This window comes from Schistocerca cancellata, unplaced genomic scaffold (genome assembly GCF_023864275.1).
Source record: "Schistocerca cancellata isolate TAMUIC-IGC-003103 unplaced genomic scaffold, iqSchCanc2.1 HiC_scaffold_1114, whole genome shotgun sequence".
NCBI classification, from domain to species: domain Eukaryota; kingdom Metazoa; phylum Arthropoda; class Insecta; order Orthoptera; family Acrididae; genus Schistocerca; species Schistocerca cancellata.
This window is the reverse complement of record NW_026047113.1, coordinates 350,516-371,175: the sequence shown is the minus strand read 5'-3', so window position 1 is coordinate 371,175 and position 20,660 is coordinate 350,516. Positions and strand designations below refer to the sequence as shown.

The 20,660-nt window shown below is 55.1% G+C and overlaps 21 non-coding genes across 21 annotated transcripts; all 21 read right to left on the bottom strand.

The window, feature by feature from the left end:
* Positions 1-649: 649 nt before the first annotated feature.
* LOC126158945 (5S ribosomal RNA) lies at positions 650-768 on the bottom strand. The gene has a single exon (XR_007533918.1). It is a non-coding gene; the product is annotated as a 5S ribosomal RNA (ribosomal RNA).
* Positions 769-1,619: 851 nt separating this feature from the next.
* On the bottom strand, positions 1,620-1,738 carry LOC126158864 (5S ribosomal RNA). Its single transcript, XR_007533841.1, has one exon. It is a non-coding gene; the product is annotated as a 5S ribosomal RNA (ribosomal RNA).
* Positions 1,739-2,580: 842 nt separating this feature from the next.
* Positions 2,581-2,699, bottom strand: LOC126158927 (5S ribosomal RNA). Its single transcript, XR_007533901.1, has one exon. It is a non-coding gene; the product is annotated as a 5S ribosomal RNA (ribosomal RNA).
* Positions 2,700-3,555: 856 nt separating this feature from the next.
* Positions 3,556-3,674, bottom strand: LOC126158863 (5S ribosomal RNA). Its single transcript, XR_007533840.1, has one exon. It is a non-coding gene; the product is annotated as a 5S ribosomal RNA (ribosomal RNA).
* An 842-nt stretch (positions 3,675-4,516) lies between these two features.
* Positions 4,517-4,635, bottom strand: LOC126158862 (5S ribosomal RNA). Its single transcript, XR_007533839.1, has one exon. It is a non-coding gene; the product is annotated as a 5S ribosomal RNA (ribosomal RNA).
* An 845-nt stretch (positions 4,636-5,480) lies between these two features.
* On the bottom strand, positions 5,481-5,599 carry LOC126158953 (5S ribosomal RNA). Its single transcript, XR_007533926.1, has one exon. It is a non-coding gene; the product is annotated as a 5S ribosomal RNA (ribosomal RNA).
* Positions 5,600-6,442: 843 nt separating this feature from the next.
* On the bottom strand, positions 6,443-6,561 carry LOC126158861 (5S ribosomal RNA). The gene has a single exon (XR_007533838.1). It is a non-coding gene; the product is annotated as a 5S ribosomal RNA (ribosomal RNA).
* An 862-nt stretch (positions 6,562-7,423) lies between these two features.
* Positions 7,424-7,542, bottom strand: LOC126158860 (5S ribosomal RNA). The gene has a single exon (XR_007533837.1). It is a non-coding gene; the product is annotated as a 5S ribosomal RNA (ribosomal RNA).
* An 842-nt stretch (positions 7,543-8,384) lies between these two features.
* LOC126158602 (5S ribosomal RNA) lies at positions 8,385-8,504 on the bottom strand. The gene has a single exon (XR_007533596.1). It is a non-coding gene; the product is annotated as a 5S ribosomal RNA (ribosomal RNA).
* An 832-nt stretch (positions 8,505-9,336) lies between these two features.
* Positions 9,337-9,455, bottom strand: LOC126158858 (5S ribosomal RNA). Its single transcript, XR_007533836.1, has one exon. It is a non-coding gene; the product is annotated as a 5S ribosomal RNA (ribosomal RNA).
* An 861-nt stretch (positions 9,456-10,316) lies between these two features.
* On the bottom strand, positions 10,317-10,435 carry LOC126158857 (5S ribosomal RNA). Its single transcript, XR_007533835.1, has one exon. It is a non-coding gene; the product is annotated as a 5S ribosomal RNA (ribosomal RNA).
* Positions 10,436-11,302: 867 nt separating this feature from the next.
* Positions 11,303-11,421, bottom strand: LOC126158856 (5S ribosomal RNA). The gene has a single exon (XR_007533834.1). It is a non-coding gene; the product is annotated as a 5S ribosomal RNA (ribosomal RNA).
* An 861-nt stretch (positions 11,422-12,282) lies between these two features.
* On the bottom strand, positions 12,283-12,401 carry LOC126158855 (5S ribosomal RNA). Its single transcript, XR_007533833.1, has one exon. It is a non-coding gene; the product is annotated as a 5S ribosomal RNA (ribosomal RNA).
* An 842-nt stretch (positions 12,402-13,243) lies between these two features.
* Positions 13,244-13,362, bottom strand: LOC126158937 (5S ribosomal RNA). The gene has a single exon (XR_007533911.1). It is a non-coding gene; the product is annotated as a 5S ribosomal RNA (ribosomal RNA).
* Positions 13,363-14,223: 861 nt separating this feature from the next.
* On the bottom strand, positions 14,224-14,342 carry LOC126158854 (5S ribosomal RNA). Its single transcript, XR_007533832.1, has one exon. It is a non-coding gene; the product is annotated as a 5S ribosomal RNA (ribosomal RNA).
* Positions 14,343-15,184: 842 nt separating this feature from the next.
* On the bottom strand, positions 15,185-15,303 carry LOC126158936 (5S ribosomal RNA). Its single transcript, XR_007533910.1, has one exon. It is a non-coding gene; the product is annotated as a 5S ribosomal RNA (ribosomal RNA).
* Positions 15,304-16,166: 863 nt separating this feature from the next.
* LOC126158934 (5S ribosomal RNA) lies at positions 16,167-16,285 on the bottom strand. The gene has a single exon (XR_007533908.1). It is a non-coding gene; the product is annotated as a 5S ribosomal RNA (ribosomal RNA).
* An 876-nt stretch (positions 16,286-17,161) lies between these two features.
* LOC126158933 (5S ribosomal RNA) lies at positions 17,162-17,280 on the bottom strand. The gene has a single exon (XR_007533907.1). It is a non-coding gene; the product is annotated as a 5S ribosomal RNA (ribosomal RNA).
* An 851-nt stretch (positions 17,281-18,131) lies between these two features.
* Positions 18,132-18,250, bottom strand: LOC126158834 (5S ribosomal RNA). Its single transcript, XR_007533814.1, has one exon. It is a non-coding gene; the product is annotated as a 5S ribosomal RNA (ribosomal RNA).
* An 876-nt stretch (positions 18,251-19,126) lies between these two features.
* On the bottom strand, positions 19,127-19,245 carry LOC126158717 (5S ribosomal RNA). The gene has a single exon (XR_007533703.1). It is a non-coding gene; the product is annotated as a 5S ribosomal RNA (ribosomal RNA).
* An 876-nt stretch (positions 19,246-20,121) lies between these two features.
* On the bottom strand, positions 20,122-20,240 carry LOC126158932 (5S ribosomal RNA). Its single transcript, XR_007533906.1, has one exon. It is a non-coding gene; the product is annotated as a 5S ribosomal RNA (ribosomal RNA).
* Positions 20,241-20,660: the final 420 nt, after the last annotated feature.

Sequence of the window (20,660 nt, the reverse complement as noted above, 5' to 3'; positions counted from 1 at the left end):
CGTGTGTGAGACGCACTGCTGCTCGTTGCACCCCCTGTCATTCGCTGGGCGCGTGTAGCCTTCGACACTAGCGGAGGACGCATCTTGTCCCTGGTGTTCAGCGGAGGGCCTGTGCGGGGTGTGGCAGTGTCGTGCTGGAGGGCCCACTGGTAGCGATGTGGGCTTCCTCGCCTCGCCTCGCCTCTTCTCACACCAGGTGTCTGCGTAGTTTGCAGTGCATTCGCACCATTCCTATCCCTGTCCCTGTCCCCGTCCCGACTTGTCCCGACTTTGCTCGACTGCCGCTCGCTGCCGCTCGGGTCGTGGTCCATATGACAGGGCAAGCACGACAAACGTCTGCGGGACGAGACGAGACGAGACGAGACGACTAAGGAATAAATTCGTGGTTACAAATCAAATTTGGAACTCTACACTCCTACACAACAATAGGCGGTGACGTATTTCAGAAATCACCTGCCGATTCGTAGTGTTTTGTCGTTTTCAAAGTCTTCTTGGCAAACTTGGTTAGCACATTCTCCCTCAAACTGAGTTAATTACTGCATTTTCGTACCATTACAGTAGTTTAAAAGGCTTAAGGAAGCATCTTTGTCACAACAGAAAGGTAGTTTGAAAATTGGGCTGGCGACATGACAAAAAAAAACAGGAAGGGAGCCAACAGCACCCGGGTTTCCCAGGCGGTCACCCATAGAAGTACTAGCCGTGCCCGATGATGCTTAACTTCGGTGATCGGACGAGAACCTGTGTATTCATCATGGTATGGCCGTTGGCGCTCATCTAATGTAGGAGCACGGCAGAATTCGCGTTCGGCTTTTCTCCCAACACACAAAATGTTAGTTTTCGGCCGCATTTGACGAAAGCGCTTCCTTCCGCAACCGCCAGTTCCTCGAGGACGGCGCGGGGAGGCGCGCCCGGCGTCCCAGCAGAGTGACGGCCGAATTGGCGGGCGCACCGCCGCGTGTGTGAGACGCACTGCTGCTCGTTGCACCCCCTGTCATTCGCTGGGCGCGTGTAGCCTTCGACACTAGCGGAGGACGCATCTTGTCCCTGGTGTTCAGCGGAGGGCCTGTGCGGGGTGTGGCAGTGTCGTGCTGGAGGGCCCACTGGTAGCGATGTGGGCTTCCTCGCCTCGCCTCGCCACGCCTCGCCTCGCCTCACACCAGGTGTCTGCGTAGTTTGCAGTGCATTCGCACCATTCCTATCCCTGTCCCTGTCCCCGTCCCGACTTGTCCCGACTTTGCTCGACTGCCGCTCGCTGCCGCTCGGGTCGTGGTCCATATGACAGCGCAAGCACGACAAACGTCTGCGGGACGAGACGAGACGAGACGAGACGAGACGACTAAGGAATAAATTCGTGGTTACAAATCAAATTTGGAACTCTACACTCCTACACAACAATAGGCGGTGACGTATTTCAGAAATCACCTGCCGATTCGTAGTGTTTTGTCGTTTTCAAAGTCTTCTTGGCAAACTTGGTTAGCACATTCTCCCTCAAACTGAGTTAATTACTGCATTTTCGTACCATTACAGTAGTTTAAAAGGCTTAAGGAAGCATCTTTGTCACAACAGAAAGGTAGTTTGAAAATTGGGCTGGCGACATGACAAAAAAAAAACAGGAAGGGAGCCAACAGCACCCGGGTTTCCCAGGCGGTCACCCATCCAAGTACTAGCCGTGCCCGATGATGCTTAACTTCGGTGATCGGACGAGAACCTGTGTATTCATCATGGTATGGCCGTTGGCGCTCATCTAATGTAGGAGCACGGCAGAATTCGCGTTCGGCTTTTCTCCCAACACACAAAATGTTAGTTTTCGGCCGCATTTGACGAAAGCGCTTCCTTCCGCAACCGCCAGTTCCTCGAGGACGGCGCGGGGAGGCGCGCCCGGCGTCCCAGCAGAGTGACGGCCGAATTGGCGGGCGCACCGCCGCGTGTGTGAGACGCACTGCTGCTCGTTGCACCCCCTGTCATTCGCTGGGCGCGTGTAGCCTTCGACACTAGCGGAGGACGCATCTTGTCCCTGGTGTTCAGCGGAGGGCCTGTGCGGGGTGTGGCAGTGTCGTGCTGGAGGGCCCACTGGTAGCGATGTGGGCTTCCTCGCCTCGCCTCGCCTCTTCTCACACCAGGTGTCTGCGTAGTTTGCAGTGCATTCGCACCATTCCTATCCCTGTCCCTGTCCCCGTCCCGACTTGTCCCGACTTTGCTCGACTGCCGCTCGCTGCCGCTCGGGTCGTGGTCCATATGACAGCGCAAGCACTACAAACGTCTGCGGGACGAGACGAGACGAGACGAGACGAGACGACTAAGGAATAAATTCGTGGTTACAAATCAAATTTGGAACTCTACACTCCTACACAACTATAGGCGGTGACGTATTTCAGAAATCACCTGCCGATTCGTAGTGTTTTGTCGTTTTCAAAGTCTTCTTGGCAAACTTGGTTAGCACATTCTCCCTCAAACTGAGTTAATTACTGCATTTTCGTACCATTACAGTAGTTTAAAAGGCTTAAGGAAGCATCTTTGTCACAACAGAAAGGTAGTTTGAAAATTGGGCTGGCGACATGACAAAAAAAAAAACAGGAAGGGAGCCAACAGCACCCGGGTTTCCCAGGCGGTCACCCATCCAAGTACTAGACGTGCCCGATGATGCTTAACTTCGGTGATCGGACGAGAACCTGTGTATTCATCATGGTATGGCCGTTGGCGCTCATCTAATGTAGGAGCACGGCAGAATTCGCGTTCGGCTTTTCTCCCAACACACAAAATGTTAGTTTTCGGCCGCATTTGACGAAAGCGCTTCCTTCCGCAACTGCCAGTTCCTCGAGGACGGCGCGGGGAGGCGCGCCCGGCGTCCCAGCAGAGTGACGGCCGAATTGGCGGGCGCACCGCCGCGTGTGTGAGACGCACTGCTGCTCGTTGCACCCCCTGTCATTCGCTGGGCGCGTGCAGCCTTCGACACTAGCGGAGGACGCACCTTGTCCCTGGTGTTCAGCGGAGGGCCTGTGCGGGGTGTGGCAATGTCGTGCTGGAGGGCCCACTGGTAGCGATGTGGGCTTCCTCGCTTCGCCTCGCCTCGCCTCGCCTCGGCTCGCCTCGCCTCACACCAGGTGTCTGCGTAGTTTGCAGTGCATTCGCACCATTCCTGTCCCTGTCCCTGTCCCCGTCCCGACTTGTCCCGACTTTGCTCGACTGCCGCTCGCTGCCGCTCGGGTCGTGGTCCATATGACAGCGCAAGCACGACAAACGTCTGCGGGACGAGACGAGACGAGACGAGACGACTAAGGAATAAATTCGTGGTTACAAATCAAATTTGGAACCCTACACTCCTACACAACAATAGGCGGTGACGTATTTCAGAAATCACCTGCCGATTCGTAGTGTTTTGTCGTTTTCAAAGTCTTCTTGGCAAACTTGGTTAGCACATTCTCCCTCAAACTGAGTTAATTACTGCATTTTCGTACCATTACAGTAGTTTAAAAGGCTTAAGGAAGCATCTTTGTCACAACAGAAAGGTAGTTTGAAAATTGGGCTGGCGACATGACAAAAAAAAAACAGGAAGGGAGCCAACAGCACCCGGGTTTCCCAGGCGGTCACCCATCCAAGTACTAGCCGTGCCCGATGATGCTTAACTTCGGTGATCGGACGAGAACCTGTGTATTCATCATGGTATGGCCGTTGGCGCTCATCTAATGTAGGAGCACGGCAGAATTCGCGTTCGGCTTTTCTCCCAACACACAAAATGTTAGTTTTCGGCCGCATTTGACGAAAGCGCTTCCTTCCGCAACCGCCAGTTCCTCGAGGACGGCGCGGGGAGGCGCGCCCGGCGTCCCAGCAGAGTGACGGCCGAATTGGCGGGCGCACCGCCGCGTGTGTGAGACGCACTGCTGCTCGTTGCACCCCCTGTCATTCGCTGGGTGCGTGCAGCCTTCGACACTAGCGGAGGACGAATCTTGTCCCTGGTGTTCAGCGGAGGGCCTGTGCGGGGTGTGGCAGTGTCGTGCTGGAGGGCCCACTGGTAGCGATGTGGGCTTCCTCGCCTCGCCTCGCCTCGCCTCACACCAGGTGTCTGCGTAGTTTGCAGTGCATTCGCACCATTCCTATCCCTGTCCCTGTCCCCGTCCCGACTTGTCCCGACTTTGCTCGACTGCCGCTCGCTGCCGCTCGGGTCGTGGTCCATATGACAGCGCAAGCACGACAAACGTCTGCGGGACGAGACGAGACGAGACGAGACGAGACGACTAAGGAATAAATTCGTGGTTACAAATCAAATTTGGAACTCTACACTCCTACACAACAATAGGCGGTGACGTATTTCAGAAATCACCTGCCGATTCGTAGTGTTTTGTCGTTTTCAAAGTCTTCTTGGCAAACTTGGTTAGCACATTCTCCCTCAAACTGAGTTAATTACTGCATTTTCGTACCATTACAGTAGTTTAAAAGGCTTAAGGAAGCATCTTTGTCACAACAGAAAGGTAGTTTGAAAATTGGGCTGGCGACATGACAAAAAAAAAAACAGGAAGGGAGCCAACAGCACCCGGGTTTCCCAGGCGGTCACCCATCCAAGTACTAGCCGTGCCCGATGATGCTTAACTTCGGTGATCGGACGAGAACCTGTGTATTCATCATGGTATGGCCGTTGGCGCTCATCTAATGTAGGAGCACGGCAGAATTCGCGTTCGGCTTTTCTCCCAACACACAAAATGTTAGTTTTCGGCCGCATTTGACGAAAGCGCTTCCTTCCGCAACCGCCAGTTCCTCGAGGACGGCGCGGGGAGGCGCGCCCGGCGTCCCAGCAGAGTGACGGCCGAATTGGCGGGCGCACCGCCGCGTGTGTGAGACGCACTGCTGCTCGTTGCACCCCCTGTCATTCGTTGGGCGCGTGCAGCCTTCGACACTAGCGGAGGACGCATCTTGTCCCTGGTGTTCAGTGGAGGGCCTGTGCGGGGTGTGGCAGTGTCGTGCTGGAGGGCCCACTGGTAGCGATGTGGGCTTCCTCGCCTCGCCTCGCCACGCCTCGCCTCACACCAGGTGTCTGCGTAGTTTGCAGTGCATTCGCACCATTCCTATCCCTGTCCCCGTCCCCGTCCCGACTTGTCCCGACTTTGCTCGACTGCCGCTCGCTGCCGCTCGGGTCGTGGTCCATATGACAGCGCAAGCACGACAAACGTCTGCGGGACGAGACGAGACGAGACGAGACGAGACGACTAAGGAATAAATTCGTGGTTACAAATCAAATTTGGAACTCTACACTCCTACACAACAATAGGCGGTGACGTATTTCAGAAATCACCTGCCGATTCGTACTGTTTTGTCGTTTTCAAAGTCTTCTTGGCAAACTTGGTTAGCACATTCTCCCACAAACTGAGTTAATTACTGCATTTTCGTACCATTACAGTAGTTTAAAAGGCTTAAAGAAGCATCTTTGTCACAACAGAAAGGTAGTTTGAAAATTGGGCTGGCGACATAACAAAAAAAAACAGGAAGGGAGCCAACAGCACCCGGGTTTCCCAGGCGGTCACCCATCCAAGTACTAGCCGGGCCCGATGATGCTTAACTTCGGTGATCGGACGAGAACCGGTGTATTCATCATGGTATGGCCGTTGGCGCTCATCTAATGTAGGAGCACGGCAGAATTCGCGTTCGGCTTTTCTCCCAACACACAAAATGTTAGTTTTCGGCCGCATTTGACGAAAGCGCTTCCTTCCGCAACCGCCAGTTCCTCGAGGACGGCGCGGGGAGGCGCGCCCGGCGTCCCAGCAGAGTGACGGCCTAATTGGCGGGCGCACCGCCGCGTGTGTGAGACGCACTGCTGCTCGTTGCACCCCCTGTCATTCGCTGGGCGCGTGTAGCCTTCGACACTAGCGGAGGACGCATCTTGTCCCTGGTGTTCAGCGGAGGGCCTGTGCGGGGTGTGGCAGTGTCGTGCTGGAGGGCCCACTGGTAGCGATGTGGGCTTCCTCGCCTCGCCTCGCCTCCTCTCACACCAGGTGTCTGCGTAGTTTGCAGTGCATTCGCACCATTCCTATCCCTGTCCCTGTCCCCGTCCCGACTTGTCCCGACTTTGCTTGACTGCCGCTCGCTGCCGCTCGGGTCGTGGTCCATATGACAGCGCAAGCACGACAAACGTCTGCGGGACGAGACGAGACGAGACGAGACGAGACGACTAAGGAATAAATTCGTGGTTACAAATCAAATTTGGAACTCTACACTCCTACACAACTATAGGCGGTGACGTATTTCAGAAATCACCTGCCGATTCGTAGTGTTTTGTCGTTTTCAAAGTCTTCTTGGCAAACTTGGTTAGCACATTCTCCCTCAAACTGAGTTAATTACTGCATTTTCGTACCATTACAGTAGTTTAAAAGGCTTAAGGAAGCATCTTTGTCACAACAGAAAGGTAGTTTGAAAATTGGGCTGGCGACATGACAAAAAAAAAAAACAGGAAGGGAGCCAACAGCACCCGGGTTTCCCAGGCGGTCACCCATCCAAGTACTAGCCGTGCCCGATGATGCTTAACTTCGGTGATCGGACGAGAACCTGTGTATTCATCATGGTATGGCCGTTGGCGCTCATCTAATGTAGGAGCACGGCAGAATTCGCGTTCGGCTTTTCTCCCAACACACAAAATGTTAGTTTTCGGCCGCATTTGACGAAAGCGCTTCCTTCCGCAACTGCCAGTTCCTCGAGGACGGCGCGGGGAGGCGCGCCCGGCGTCCCAGCAGAGTGACGGCCGAATTGGCGGGCGCACCGCCGCGTGTGTGAGACGCACTGCTGCTCGTTGCACCCCCTGTCATTCGCTGGGCGCGTGCAGCCTTCGACACTAGCGGAGGACGCACCTTGTCCCTGGTGTTCAGCGGTGGGCCTGTGCGGGGTGTGGCAATGTCGTGCTGGAGGGCCCACTGGTAGCGATGTGGGCTTCGTCGCTTCGCCTCGCCTCGCCTCGCCTCGGCTCGCCTCGCCTCACACCAGGTGTCTGCGTAGTTTGCAGTGCATTCACACCATTCCTATCCCTGTCCCTGTCCCCGTCCCGACTTGTCCCGACTTTGCTCGACTGCCGCTCGCTGCCGCTCGGGTCGTGGTCCATATGACAGCGCAAGCACGACAAACGTCTGCGGGACGAGACGAGACGAGACGAGACGAGACGACTAAGGAATAAATTCGTGGATACAAATCAAATTTGGAACTCTACACTCCTACACAACAATAGGCGGTGACGTATTTCAGAAATCACCTGCCGATTCGTAGTGTTTTGTCGTTTTCAAAGTCTTCTTGGCAAACTTGGTTAGCACATTCTCCCTCAAACTGAGTTAATTACTGCATTTTCGTACCATTACAGTAGTTTAAAAGGCTTAAGGAAGCATCTTTGTCACAACAGAAAGGTAGTTTGAAAATTGGGCTGGCGACATGACAAAAAAAAAAACAGGAAGGGAGCCAACAGCACCCGGGTTTCCCAGGCGGTCACCCATCCAAGTACTAGCCGTGCCCGATGATGCTTAACTTCGGTGATCGGACGAGAACCTGTGTATTCATCATGGTATGGCCGTTGGCGCTCATCTAATGTAGGAGCACGGCAGAATTCGCGTTCGGCTTTTCTCCCAACACACAAAATGTTAGTTTTCGGCCGCATTTGACGAAAGCGCTTCCTTCCGCAACCGCCAGTTCCTCGAGGACGGCGCGGGGAGGCGCGCCCGGCGTCCCAGCAGAGTGACGGCCTAATTGGCGGGCGCACCGCCGCGTGTGTGAGACGCACTGCTGCTCGTTGCACCCCCTGTCATTCGCTGGGCGCGTGTAGCCTTCGACACTAGCGGAGGACGCATCTTGTCCCTGGTGTTCAGCGGAGGGCCTGTGCGGGGTGTGGCAGTGTCGTGCTGGAGGGCCCACTGGTAGCGATGTGGGCTTCCTCGCCTCGCCTCGCCTCTTCTCACACCAGGTGTCTGCGTAGTTTGCAGTGCATTCGCACCATTCCTATCCCTGTCCCTGTCCCCGTCCCGACTTGTCCCGACTTTGCTCGACTGCCGCTCGCTGCCGCTCGGGTCGTGGTCCATATGACAGCGCAAGCACGACAAACGTCTGCGGGACGAGACGAGACGAGACGAGACGAGACGACTAAGGAATAAATTCGTGGTTACAAATCAAATTTGGAACTCTACATTCCTACACAACAATAGGCGGTGACGTATTACAGAAATCACCTGCCAATTCGTACTGTTTTGTCGTTTTCAAAGTCTTCTTGGCAAACTTGGTTAGCACATTCTCCCTCAAACTGAATTAATTACTGCATTTTCGTACCATTACAGTAGTTTAAAAGGCTTAAGGAAGCATCTTTGTCACAACAGAAACGTAGTTTGAAAATTGGGCTGGCGACATAACAAAAAAAAAAACGGGAAGGGAGCCAACAGCACCCGGGTTTCCCCAGGCGGTCACCCATCCAAGTACTAGCCGGGCCCGATGATGCTTAACTTCGGTGATCGGACGAGAACCGGTGTATTCATCATGGTATGGCCGTTGGCGCTCATCTAATGTAGGAGCACGGCAGAATTCGCGTTCGGCTTTTCTCCCAACACACAAAATGTTAGTTTTCGGCCGCATTTGACGAAAGCGCTTCCTTCCGCAACCGCCAGTTCCTCGAGGACGGCGCGGGGAGGCGCGCCCGGCGTCCCAGCAGAGTGACGGCCGAATTGGCGGGCGCACCGCCGCGTGTGTGAGACGCACTGCTGCTCGTTGCACCCCCTGTCATTCGTTGGGTGCGTGCAGCCTTCGACACTAGCGGAGGACGAATCTTGTCCCTGGTGTTCAGCGGAGGGCCTGTGCGGGGTGTGGCAGTGTCGTGCTGGAGGGCCCACTGGTAGCGATGTGGGCTTCCTCGCCTCGCCTCGCCTCGCCTCACACCAGGTGTCTGCGTAGTTTGCAGTGCATTCGCACCATTCCTATCCCTGTCCCTGTCCCCGTCCCGACTTGTCCCGACTTTGCTCGACTGCCGCTCGCTGCCGCTCGGGTCGTGGTCCATATGACAGCGCAAGCACGACAAACGTCTGCGGGACGAGACGAGACGAGACGACTAAGGAATAAATTCGTGGTTACAAATCAAATTTGGAACTCTACACTCCTACACAACAATAGGCGGTGACGTATTTCAGAAATCATTTGCCGATTCGTAGTGTTTTGTCGTTTTCAAAGTCTTCCTGGCAAACTTGGTTAGCACATTCTCCCTCAAACTGAGTTAATTACTGCATTTTCGTACCATTACAGTAGTTTAAAAGGCTTAAGGAAGCATCTTTGTCACAACAGAAAGGTAGTTTGAAAATTGGGCTGGCGACATGACAAAAAAAAAAACAGGAAGGGAGCCAACAGCACCCGGGTTTCCCAGGCGGTCACCCATCCAAGTACTAGCCGTGCCCGATGATGCTTAACTTCGGTGATCGGACGAGAACCTGTGTATTCATCATGGTATGGCCGTTGGCGCTCATCTAATGTAGGAGCACGGCAGAATTCGCGTTCGGCTTTTCTCCCAACACACAAAATGTTAGTTTTCGGCCGCATTTGACGAAAGCGCTTCCTTCCGCAACCGCCAGTTCCTCGAGGACCGCGCGGGGAGGCGCGCCCTGCGTCCCAGCGGAGTGACGGCCGAATTGGCGGGCGCACCGCCGCGTGTGTGAGACGCACTGCTGCTCGTTGCACCCCCTGTCATTCGCTGGGCGCGTGCAGCCTTCGACACTAGCGGAGGACGCACCTTGTCCCTGGTGTTCAGCGGAGGGCCTGTGCGGGGTGTGGCAATGTCGTGCTGGAGGGCCCACTGGTAGCGATGTGGGCTTCCTCGCTTCGCCTCGCCTCGCCTCGCCTCGGCTCGCCTCGCCTCACACCAGGTGTCTGCGTAGTTTGCAGTGCATTCGCACCATTCCTATCCCTGTCCCTGTCCCCGTGCCGACTTGTCCCGAATTTGCTCGACTGCCGCTCGCTGCCGCTCGGGTCGTGGTCCATATGACAGCGCAAGCACGACAAACGTCTGCGGGACGAGACGAGACGAGACGAGACGAGACGACTAAGGAATAAATTCGTGGTTACAAATCAAATTTGGAACTCTACACTCCTACACAACAATAGGCGGTGACGTATTTCAGAAATCACCTGCCGATTCGTAGTGTTTTGTCGTTTTCAAAGTCTTCTTGGCAAACTTGGTTAGCACATTCTCCCTCAAACTGAGTTAATTACTGCATTTTCGTACCATTACAGTAGTTAAAAAGGCTTAAGGAAGCATCTTTGTCACAACAGAAAGGTAGTTTGAAAATTGGGCTGGCGACATGACAAAAAAAAAACAGGAAGGGAGCCAACAGCACCCGGGTTTCCCAGGCGGTCACCCATCCAAGTACTAGCCGTGCCCGATGATGCTTAACTTCGGTGATCGGACGAGAACCTGTGTATTCATCATGGTATGGCCGTTGGCGCTCATCTAATGTAGGAGCACGGCAGAATTCGCGTTCGGCTTTTCTCCCAACACACAAAATGTTAGTTTTCGGCCGCATTTGACGAAAGCGCTTCCTTCCGCAACCGCCAGTTCCTCGAGGACGGCGCGGGGAGGCGCGCCCGGCGTCCCAGCAGAGTGACGGCCTAATTGGCGGGCGCACCGCCGCGTGTGTGAGACGCACTGCTGCTCGTTGCACCCCCTGTCATTCGCTGGGCGCGTGTAGCCTTCGACACTAGCGGAGGACGCATCTTGTCCCTGGTGTTCAGCGGAGGGCCTGTGCGGGGTGTGGCAGTGTCGTGCTGGAGGGCCCACTGGTAGCGATGTGGGCTTCCTCGCCTCGCCTCGCCTCGCTTCGCCTCGCCTCGCCTCGCCTCGGCTCGCCTCGCCTCACACCAGGTGTCTGCGTAGTTTGCAGTGCATTCGCACCATTCCTATCCCTGTCCCTGTCCCCGTCCCGACTTGTCCCGACTTTGCTCGAGTGCCGCTCGCTGCCGCTCGGGTCGTGGTCCATATGACAGCGCAAGCACGACAAACGTCTGCGGGACGAGACGAGACGAGACGACTAAGGAATAAATTCGTGGTTACAAATCAAATTTGGAACTCTACACTCCTACACAACAATAGGCGGTGACGTATTTCAGAAATCATTTGCCGATTCGTAGTGTTTTGTCGTTTTCAAAGTCTTCCTGGCAAACTTGGTTAGCACATTCTCCCTCAAACTGAGTTAATTACTGCATTTTCGTACCATTACAGTAGTTTAAAAGGCTTAAGGAAGCATCTTTGTCACAACAGAAAGGTAGTTTGAAAATTGGGCTGGCGACATGACAAAAAAAAAAACAGGAAGGGAGCCAACAGCACCCGGGTTTCCCAGGCGGTCACCCATCCAAGTACTAGCCGTGCCCGATGATGCTTAACTTCGGTGATCGGACGAGAACCTGTGTATTCATCATGGTATGGCCGTTGGCGCTCATCTAATGTAGGAGCACGGCAGAATTCGCGTTCGGCTTTTCTCCCAACACACAAAATGTTAGTTTTCGGCCGCATTTGACGAAAGCGCTTCCTTCCGCAACCGCCAGTTCCTCGAGGACCGCGCGGGGAGGCGCGCCCGGCGTCCCAGCGGAGTGACGGCCGAATTGGCGGGCGCACCGCCGCGTGTGTGAGACGCACTGCTGCTCGTTGCACCCCCTGTCATTCGCTGGGCGCGTGCAGCCTTCGACACTAGCGGAGGACGCACCTTGTCCCTGGTGTTCAGCGGAGGGCCTGTGCGGGGTGTGGCAATGTCGTGCTGGAGGGCCCACTGGTAGCGATGTGGGCTTCCTCGCTTCGCCTCGCCTCGCCTCGCCTCGGCTCGCCTCGCCTCACACCAGGTGTCTGCGTAGTTTGCAGTGCATTCGCACCATTCCTATCCCTGTCCCTGTCCCCGTCCCGACTTGTCCCGAATTTGCTCGACTGCCGCTCGCTGCCGCTCGGGTCGTGGTCCATATGACAGCGCAAGCACGACAAACGTCTGCGGGACGAGACGAGACGAGACGAGACGAGACGACTAAGGAATAAATTCGTGGTTACAAATCAAATTTGGAACTCTACACTCCTACACAACAATAGGCGGTGACGTATTTCAGAAATCACCTGCCGATTCGTAGTGTTTTGTCGTTTTCAAAGTCTTCTTGGCAAACTTGGTTAGCACATTCTCCCTCAAACTGAGTTAATTACTGCATTTTCGTACCATTACAGTAGTTTAAAAGGCTTAAGGAAGCATCTTTGTCACAACAGAAAGGTAGTTTGAAAATTGGGCTGGCGACATGACAAAAAAAAAACAGGAAGGGAGCCAACAGCACCCGGGTTTCCCAGGCGGTCACCCATCCAAGTACTAGCCGTGCCCGATGATGCTTAACTTCGGTGATCGGACGAGAACCTGTGTATTCATCATGGTATGGCCGTTGGCGCTCATCTAATGTAGGAGCACGGCAGAATTCGCGTTCGGCTTTTCTCCCAACACACAAAATGTTAGTTTTCGGCCGCATTTGACGAAAGCGCTTCCTTCCGCAACCGCCAGTTCCTCGAGGACGGCGCGGGGAGGCGCGCCCGGCGTCCCAGCAGAGTGACGGCCTAATTGGCGGGCGCACCGCCGCGTGTGTGAGACGCACTGCTGCTCGTTGCACCCCCTGTCATTCGCTGGGCGCGTGTAGCCTTCGACACTAGCGGAGGACGCATCTTGTCCCTGGTGTTCAGCGGAGGGCCTGTGCGGGGTGTGGCAGTGTCGTGCTGGAGGGCCCACTGGTAGCGATGTGGGCTTCCTCGCCTCGCCTCGCCTCTTCTCACACCAGGTGTCTGCGTAGTTTGCAGTGCATTCGCACCATTCCTATCCCTGTCCCTGTCCCCGTCCCGACTTGTCCCGACTTTGCTCGACTGCCGCTCGCTGGCGCTCGGGTCGTGGTCCATATGACAGCGCAAGCACGACAAACGTCTGCGGGACGAGACGAGACGAGACGAGACGAGACGACTAAGGAATAAATTCGTGGTTACAAATCAAATTTGGAACTCTACACTCCTACACAACAATAGGCGGTGACGTATTTCAGAAATCACCTACCGATTCGTAGTGTTTTGTCGTTTTCAAAGTCTTCTTGGCAAACTTGGTTAGCACATTCTCCCTCAAACTGAGTTAATTACTGCATTTTCGTACCATTACAGTAGTTTAAAAGGCTTAAGGAAGCATCTTTGTCACAACAGAAAGGTAGTTTGAAAATTGGGCTGGCGACATGACAAAAAAAAAAACAGGAAGGGAGCCAACAGCACCCGGGTTTCCCAGGCGGTCACCCATCCAAGTACTAGCCGTGCCCGATGATGCTTAACTTCGGTGATCGGACGAGAACCTGGGTATTCATCATGGTATGGCCGTTGGCGCTCATCTAATGTAGGAGCACGGCAGAATTCGCGTTCGGCTTTTCTCCCAACACACAAAATGTTAGTTTTCGGCCGCATTTGACGAAAGCGCTTCCTTCCGCAACCGCCAGTTCCTCGAGGACCGCGCGGGGAGGCGCGCCCGGCGTCCCAGCGGAGTGACGGCCGAATTGGCGGGCGCACCGCCGCGTGTGTGAGACGCACTGCTGCTCGTTGCACCCCCTGTCATTCGCTGGGCGCGTGCAGCCTTCGACACTAGCGGAGGACGCACCTTGTCCCTGGTGTTCAGCGGAGGGCCTGTGCGGGGTGTGGCAATGTCGTGCTGGAGGGCCCACTGGTAGCGATGTGGGCTTCCTCGCTTCGCCTCGCCTCGCCTCGCCTCGGCTCGCCTCGCCTCACACCAGGTGTCTGCGTAGTTTGCAGTGCATTCGCACCATTCCTATCCCTGTCCCTGTCCCCGTCCCGACTTGTCCCGAATTTGCTCGACTGCCGCTCGCTGCCGCTCGGGTCGTGGTCCATATGACAGCGCAAGCACGACAAACGTCTGCGGGACGAGACGAGACGAGACGAGACGAGACGACTAAGGAATAAATTCGTGGTTACAAATCAAATTTGGAACTCTACACTCCTACACAACAATAGGCGGTGACGTATTTCAGAAATCACCTGCCGATTCGTAGTGTTTTGTCGTTTTCAAAGTCTTCTTGGCAAACTTGGTTAGCACATTCTCCCTCAAACTGAGTTAATTACTGCATTTTCGTACCATTACAGTAGTTTAAAAGGCTTAAGGAAGCATCTTTGTCACAACAGAAAGGTAGTTTGAAAATTGGGCTGGCGACATGACAAAAAAAAAACAGGAAGGGAGCCAACAGCACCCGGGTTTCCCAGGCGGTCACCCATCCAAGTACTAGCCGTGCCCGATGATGCTTAACTTCGGTGATCGGACGAGAACCTGTGTATTCATCATGGTATGGCCGTTGGCGCTCATCTAATGTAGGAGCACGGCAGAATTCGCGTTCGGCTTTTCTCCCAACACACAAAATGTTAGTTTTCGGCCGCATTTGACGAAAGCGCTTCCTTCCGCAACCGCCAGTTCCTCGAGGACGGCGCGGGGAGGCGCGCCCGGCGTCCCAGCAGAGTGACGGCCTAATTGGCGGGCGCACCGCCGCGTGTGTGAGACGCACTGCTGCTCGTTGCACCCCCTGTCATTCGCTGGGCGCGTGTAGCCTTCGACACTAGCGGAGGACGCATCTTGTCCCTGGTGTTCAGCGGAGGGCCTGTGCGGGGTGTGGCAGTGTCGTGCTGGAGGGCCCACTGGTAGCGATGTGGGCTTCCTCGCCTCGCCTCGCCTCTTCTCACACCAGGTGTCTGCGTAGTTTGCAGTGCATTCGCACCATTCCTATCCCTGTCCCTGTCCCCGTCCCGACTTGTCCCGACTTTGCTCGACTGCCGCTCGCTGGCGCTCGGGTCGTGGTCCATATGACAGCGCAAGCACGACAAACGTCTGCGGGACGAGACGAGACGAGACGAGACGAGACGACTAAGGAATAAATTCGTGGTTACAAATCAAATTTGGAACTCTACACTCCTACACAACAATAGGCGGTGACGTATTTCAGAAATCACCTACCGATTCGTAGTGTTTTGTCGTTTTCAAAGTCTTCTTGGCAAACTTGGTTAGCACATTCTCCCTCAAACTGAGTTAATTACTGCATTTTCGTACCATTACAGTAGTTTAAAAGGCTTAAGGAAGCATCTTTGTCACAACAGAAAGGTAGTTTGAAAATTGGGCTGGCGACATGACAAAAAAAAAAACAGGAAGGGAGCCAACAGCACCCGGGTTTCCCAGGCGGTCACCCATCCAAGTACTAGCCGTGCCCGATGATGCTTAACTTCGGTGATCGGACGAGAACCTGGGTATTCATCATGGTATGGCCGTTGGCGCTCATCTAATGTAGGAGCACGGCAGAATTCGCGTTCGGCTTTTCTCCCAACACACAAAATGTTAGTTTTCGGCCGCATTTGACGAAAGCGCTTCCTTCCGCAACTGCCAGTTCCTCGAGGACGGCGCGGGGAGGCGCGCCCGGCGTCCCAGCAGAGTGACGGCCGAATTGGCGGGCGCACCGCCGCGTGTGTGAGACGCACTGCTGCTCGTTGCACCCCCTGTCATTCGTTGGGCGCGTGCAGCCTTCGACACTAGCGGAGGACGCACCTTGTCCCTGGTGTTCAGCGGAGGGCCTGTGCGGGGTGTGGCAATGTCGTGCTGGAGGGCCCACTGGTAGCGATGTGGGCTTCCTCGCTTCGCCTCGCCTCGCCTCGCCTCGGCTCGCCTCGCCTCACACCAGGTGTCTGCGTAGTTTGCAGTGCATTCGCACCATTCCTATCCCTGTCCCTGTCCCCGTCCCGACTTGTCCCGACTTTGCTCGACTGCCGCTCGCTGCCGCTCGGGTCATGGTCCATATGACAGCGCAAGCACGACAAACGTCTGCGGGACGAGACGAGACGAGACGAGACGAGACGACTAAGGAATAAATTCGTGGTTACAAATCAAATTTGGAACTCTACACTCCTACACAACAATAGGCGGTGACGTATTTCAGAAATCACCTGCCGATTCGTAGTGTTTTGTCGTTTTCAAAGTCTTCTTGGCAAACTTGGTTAGCTCATTCTCCCTCAAACTGAGTTAATTACTGCATTTTCGTACCATTACAGTAGTTTAAAAGGCTTAAGGAAGCATCTTTGTCACAACAGAAAGGTAGTTTGTAAATTGGGCTGGCGACATGACAAAAAAAAAAAACAGGAAGGGAGCCAACAGCACCCGGGTTTCCCAGGCGGTCACCCATCCAAGTACTAGCCGTGCCCGATGATGCTTAACTTCGGTGATCGGACGAGAACCTGGGTATTCATCATGGTATGGCCGTTGGCGCTCATCTAATGTAGGAGCACGGCAGAATTCGCGTTCGGCTTTTCTCCCAACACACAAAATGTTAGTTTTCGGCCGCATTTGGCGAAAGCGCTTCCTTCCGCAACTGCCAGTTCCTCGAGGACGGCGCGGGGAGGCGCGCCCGGCGTCCCAGCAGAGTGACGGCCGAATTGGCGGGCGCACCGCCGCGTGTGTGAGACGCACTGCTGCTCGTTGCACCCCCTGTCATTCGTTGGGCGCGTGCAGCCTTCGACACTAGCGGAGGACGCACCTTGTCCCTGGTGTTCAGCGGAGGGCCTGTGCGGGGTGTGGCAATGTCGTGCTGGAGGGCCCACTGGTAGCGATGTGGGCTTCCTCGCTTCGCCTCGCCTCGCTTCGCCTCGCCTCGCCTCGCCTCGGCTCGCCTCGCCTAACACCAGGTGTCTGCGTAGTTTGCAGTGCATTCGCACCATTCCTATCCCTGTCCCTGTCCCCGTCCCGACTTGTCCCGACTTTGCTCGAGTGCCGCTCGCTGCCGCTCGGGTCGTGGTCCATATGACAGCGCAAGCACGACAAACGTCTGCGGGACGAGACGCGACGAGACGAGACGAGACGACTAAGGAATAAATTCGTGGTTACAAATCAAATTTGGAACTCTACACTCCTACACAACAATAGGCGGTGACGTATTTCAGAAATCACCTGCCGATTCGTAGTGTTTTGTCGTTTTCAAAGTCTTCTTGGCAAACTTGGTTAGCACATTCTCCCTCAAACTGAGTTAATTACTGCATTTTCGTACCATTACAGTAGTTTAAAAGGCTTAAGGAAGCATCTTTGTCACAACAGAAAGGTAGTTTGAAAATTGGGCTGGCGACATGACAAAAAAAAAACAGGAAGGGAGCCAACAGCACCCGGGTTTCCCAGGCGGTCACCCATCCAAGTACCAGCCGTGCCCGATGATGCTTAACTTCGGTGATCGGACGAGAACCTGTGTATTCATCATGGTATGGCCGTTGGCGCTCATCTAATGTAGGAGCACGGCAGAATTCGCGTTCGGCTTTTCTCCCAACACACAAAATGTTAGTTTTCGGCCGCATTTGACGAAAGCGCTTCCTTCCGCAACCGCCAGTTCCTCGAGGACGGCGCGGGGAGGCGCGCCCGGCGTCCCAGCAGAGTGACGGCCGAATTGGCGGGCGCACCGCCGCGTGTGTGAGACGCACTGCTGCTCGTTGCACCCCCTGTCATTCGTTGGGCGCGTGCAGCCTTCGACACTAGCGGAGGACGCATCTTGTCCCTGGTGTTCAGTGGAGGGCCTGTGCGGGGTGTGGCAGTGTCGTGCTGGAGGGCCCACTGGTAGCGATGTGGGCTTCCTCGCCTCGCCTCGCCTCGCCTCGCCTCGCCTCACACCAGGTGTCTGCGTAGTTTGCAGTGCATTCGCACCATTCCTATCCCTGTCCCCGTCCCCGTCCCGACTTGTCCCGACTTTGCTCGACTGCCGCTCGCTGCCGCTCGGGTCGTGGTCCATATGACAGCGCAAGCACGACAAACGTCTGCGGGACGAGACGAGACGAGACGAGACGAGACGACTAAGGAATAAATTCGTGGTTACAAATCAAATTTGGAACTCTACACTCCTACACAACAATAGGCGGTGACGTATTTCAGAAATCACCTGCCGATTCGTACTGTTTTGTCGTTTTCAAAGTCTTCTTGGCAAACTTGGTTAGCACATTCTCCCACAAACTGAGTTAATTACTGCATTTTCGTACCATTACAGTAGTTTAAAAGGCTTAAAGAAGCATCTTTGTCACAACAGAAAGGTAGTTTGAAAATTGGGCTGGCGACATAACAAAAAAAAAACAGGAAGGGAGCCAACAGCACCCGGGTTTCCCAGGCGGTCACCCATCCAAGTACTAGCCGGGCCCGATGATGCTTAACTTCGGTGATCGGACGAGAACCGGTGTATTCATCATGGTATGGCCGTTGGCGCTCATCTAATGTAGGAGCACGGCAGAATTCGCTTTCGGCTTTTCTCCGAACACACAAAATGTTAGTTTTCGGCCGCATTTGACGAAAGCGCTTCCTTCCGCAACTGCCAGTTCCTCGAGGACGGCGCGGGGAGGCGCGCCCGGCGTCCCAGCAGAGTGACGGCCGAATTGGCGGGCGCACCGCCGCGTGTGTGAGACGCACTGCTGCTCGTTGCACCCCCTGTCATTCGTTGGGCGCGTGCAGCCTTCGACACTAGCGGAGGACGCACCTTGTCCCTGGTGTTCAGCGGAGGGCCTGTGCGGGGTGTGGCAATGTCGTGCTGGAGGGCCCACTGGTAGCGATGTGGGCTTCCTCGCTTCGCCTCGCCTCGCTTCGCCTCGCCTCGCCTCGCCTCGGCTCGCCTCGCCTCACACCAGGTGTCTGCGTAGTTTGCAGTGCATTCGCACCATTCCTATCCCTGTCCCTGTCCCCGTCCCGACTTGTCCCGACTTTGCTCGAGTGCCGCTCGCTGCCGCTCGGGTCGTGGTCCATATGACAGCGCAAGCACGACAAACGTCTGCGGGACGAGACGAGACGAGACGAGACGAGACGACTAAGGAATAAATTCGTGGTTACAAATCAAATTTGGAACTCTACACTCCTACACAACAATAGGCGGTGACGTATTTCAGAAATCACCTGCCGATTCGTACTGTTTTGTCGTTTTCAAAGTCTTCTTGGCAAACTTGGTTAGCACATTCTCCCACAAACTGAGTTAATTACTGCATTTTCGTACCATTACAGTAGTTTAAAAGGCTTAAAGAAGCATCTCTGTCACAACAGAAAGGTAGTTTGAAAATTGGGCTGGCGACATAACAAAAAAAAAACAGGAAGGGAGCCAACAGCACCCGGGTTTCCCAGGCGGTCACCCATCCAAGTACTAGCCGGGCCCGATGATGCTTAACTTCGGTGATCGGACGAGAACCGGTGTATTCATCATGGTATGGCCGTTGGCGCTCATCTAATGTAGGAGCACGGCAGAATTCGCTTTCGGCTTTTCTCCGAACACACAAAATGTTAGTTTTCGGCCGCATTTGACGAAAGCGCTTCCTTCCGCAACTGCCAGTTCCTCGAGGACGGCGCGGGGAGGCGCGCCCGGCGTCCCAGCAGAGTGACGGCCGAATTGGCGGGCGCACCGCCGCGTGTGTGAGACGCACTGCTGCTCGTTGCACCCCCTGTCATTCGTTGGGCGCGTGCAGCCTTCGACACTAGCGGAGGACGCACCTTGTCCCTGGTGTTCAGCGGAGGGCCTGTGCGGGGTGTGGCAATGTCGTGCTGGAGGGCCCACTGGTAGCGATGTGGGCTTCCTCGCTTCGCCTCGCCTCGCTTCGCCTCGCCTCGCCTCGCCTCGGCTCACCTCGCCTCACACCAGGTGTCTGCGTAGTTTGCAGTGCATTCGCACCATTCCTATCCCTGTCCCTGTCCCCGTCCCGACTTGTCCCGACTTTGCTCGAGTGCCGCTCGCTGCCGCTCGGGTCGTGGTCCATATGACAGCGCAAGCACGACAAACGTCTGCGGGACGAGACGAGACGAGACGAGACGAGACGACTAAGGAATAAATTCGTGGTTACAAATCAAATTTGGAACTCTACACTCCTACACAACAATAGGCGGTGACGTATTTCAGAAATCACCTGCCGATTCGTAGTGTTTTGTCGTTTTCAAAGTCTTCTTGGCAAACTTGGTTAGCACATTCTCCCTCAAACTGAGTTAATTACTGCATTTTCGTACCATTACAGTAGTTTAAAAGGCTTAAGGAAGCATCTTTGTCACAACAGAAAGGTAGTTTGAAAATTGGGCTGGCGACATGACAAAAAAAAAACAGGAAGGGAGCCAACAGCACCCGGGTTTCCCAGGCGGTCACCCATCCAAGTACCAGCCGTGCCCGATGATGCTTAACTTCGGTGATCGGACGAGAACCTGTGTATTCATCATGGTATGGCCGTTGGCGCTCATCTAATGTAGGAGCACGGCAGAATTCGCGTTCGGCTTTTCTCCCAACACACAAAATGTTAGTTTTCGGCCGCATTTGACGAAAGCGCTTCCTTCCGCAACCGCCAGTTCCTCGAGGACGGCGCGGGGAGGCGCGCCCGGCGTCCCAGCAGAGTGACGGCCGAATTGGCGGGCGCACCGCCGCGTGTGTGAGACGCACTGCTGCTCGTTGCACCCCCTGTCATTCGTTGGGCGCGTGCAGCCTTCGACACTAGCGGAGGACGCATCTTGTCCCTGGTGTTCAGTGGAGGGCCTGTGCGGGGTGTGGCAGTGTCGTGCTGGAGGGCCCACTGGTAGCGATGTGGGCTTCCTCGCCTCGCCTCGCCTCGCCTCGCCTCACACCAGGTGTCTGCGTAGTTTGCAGTGCATTCGCACCAT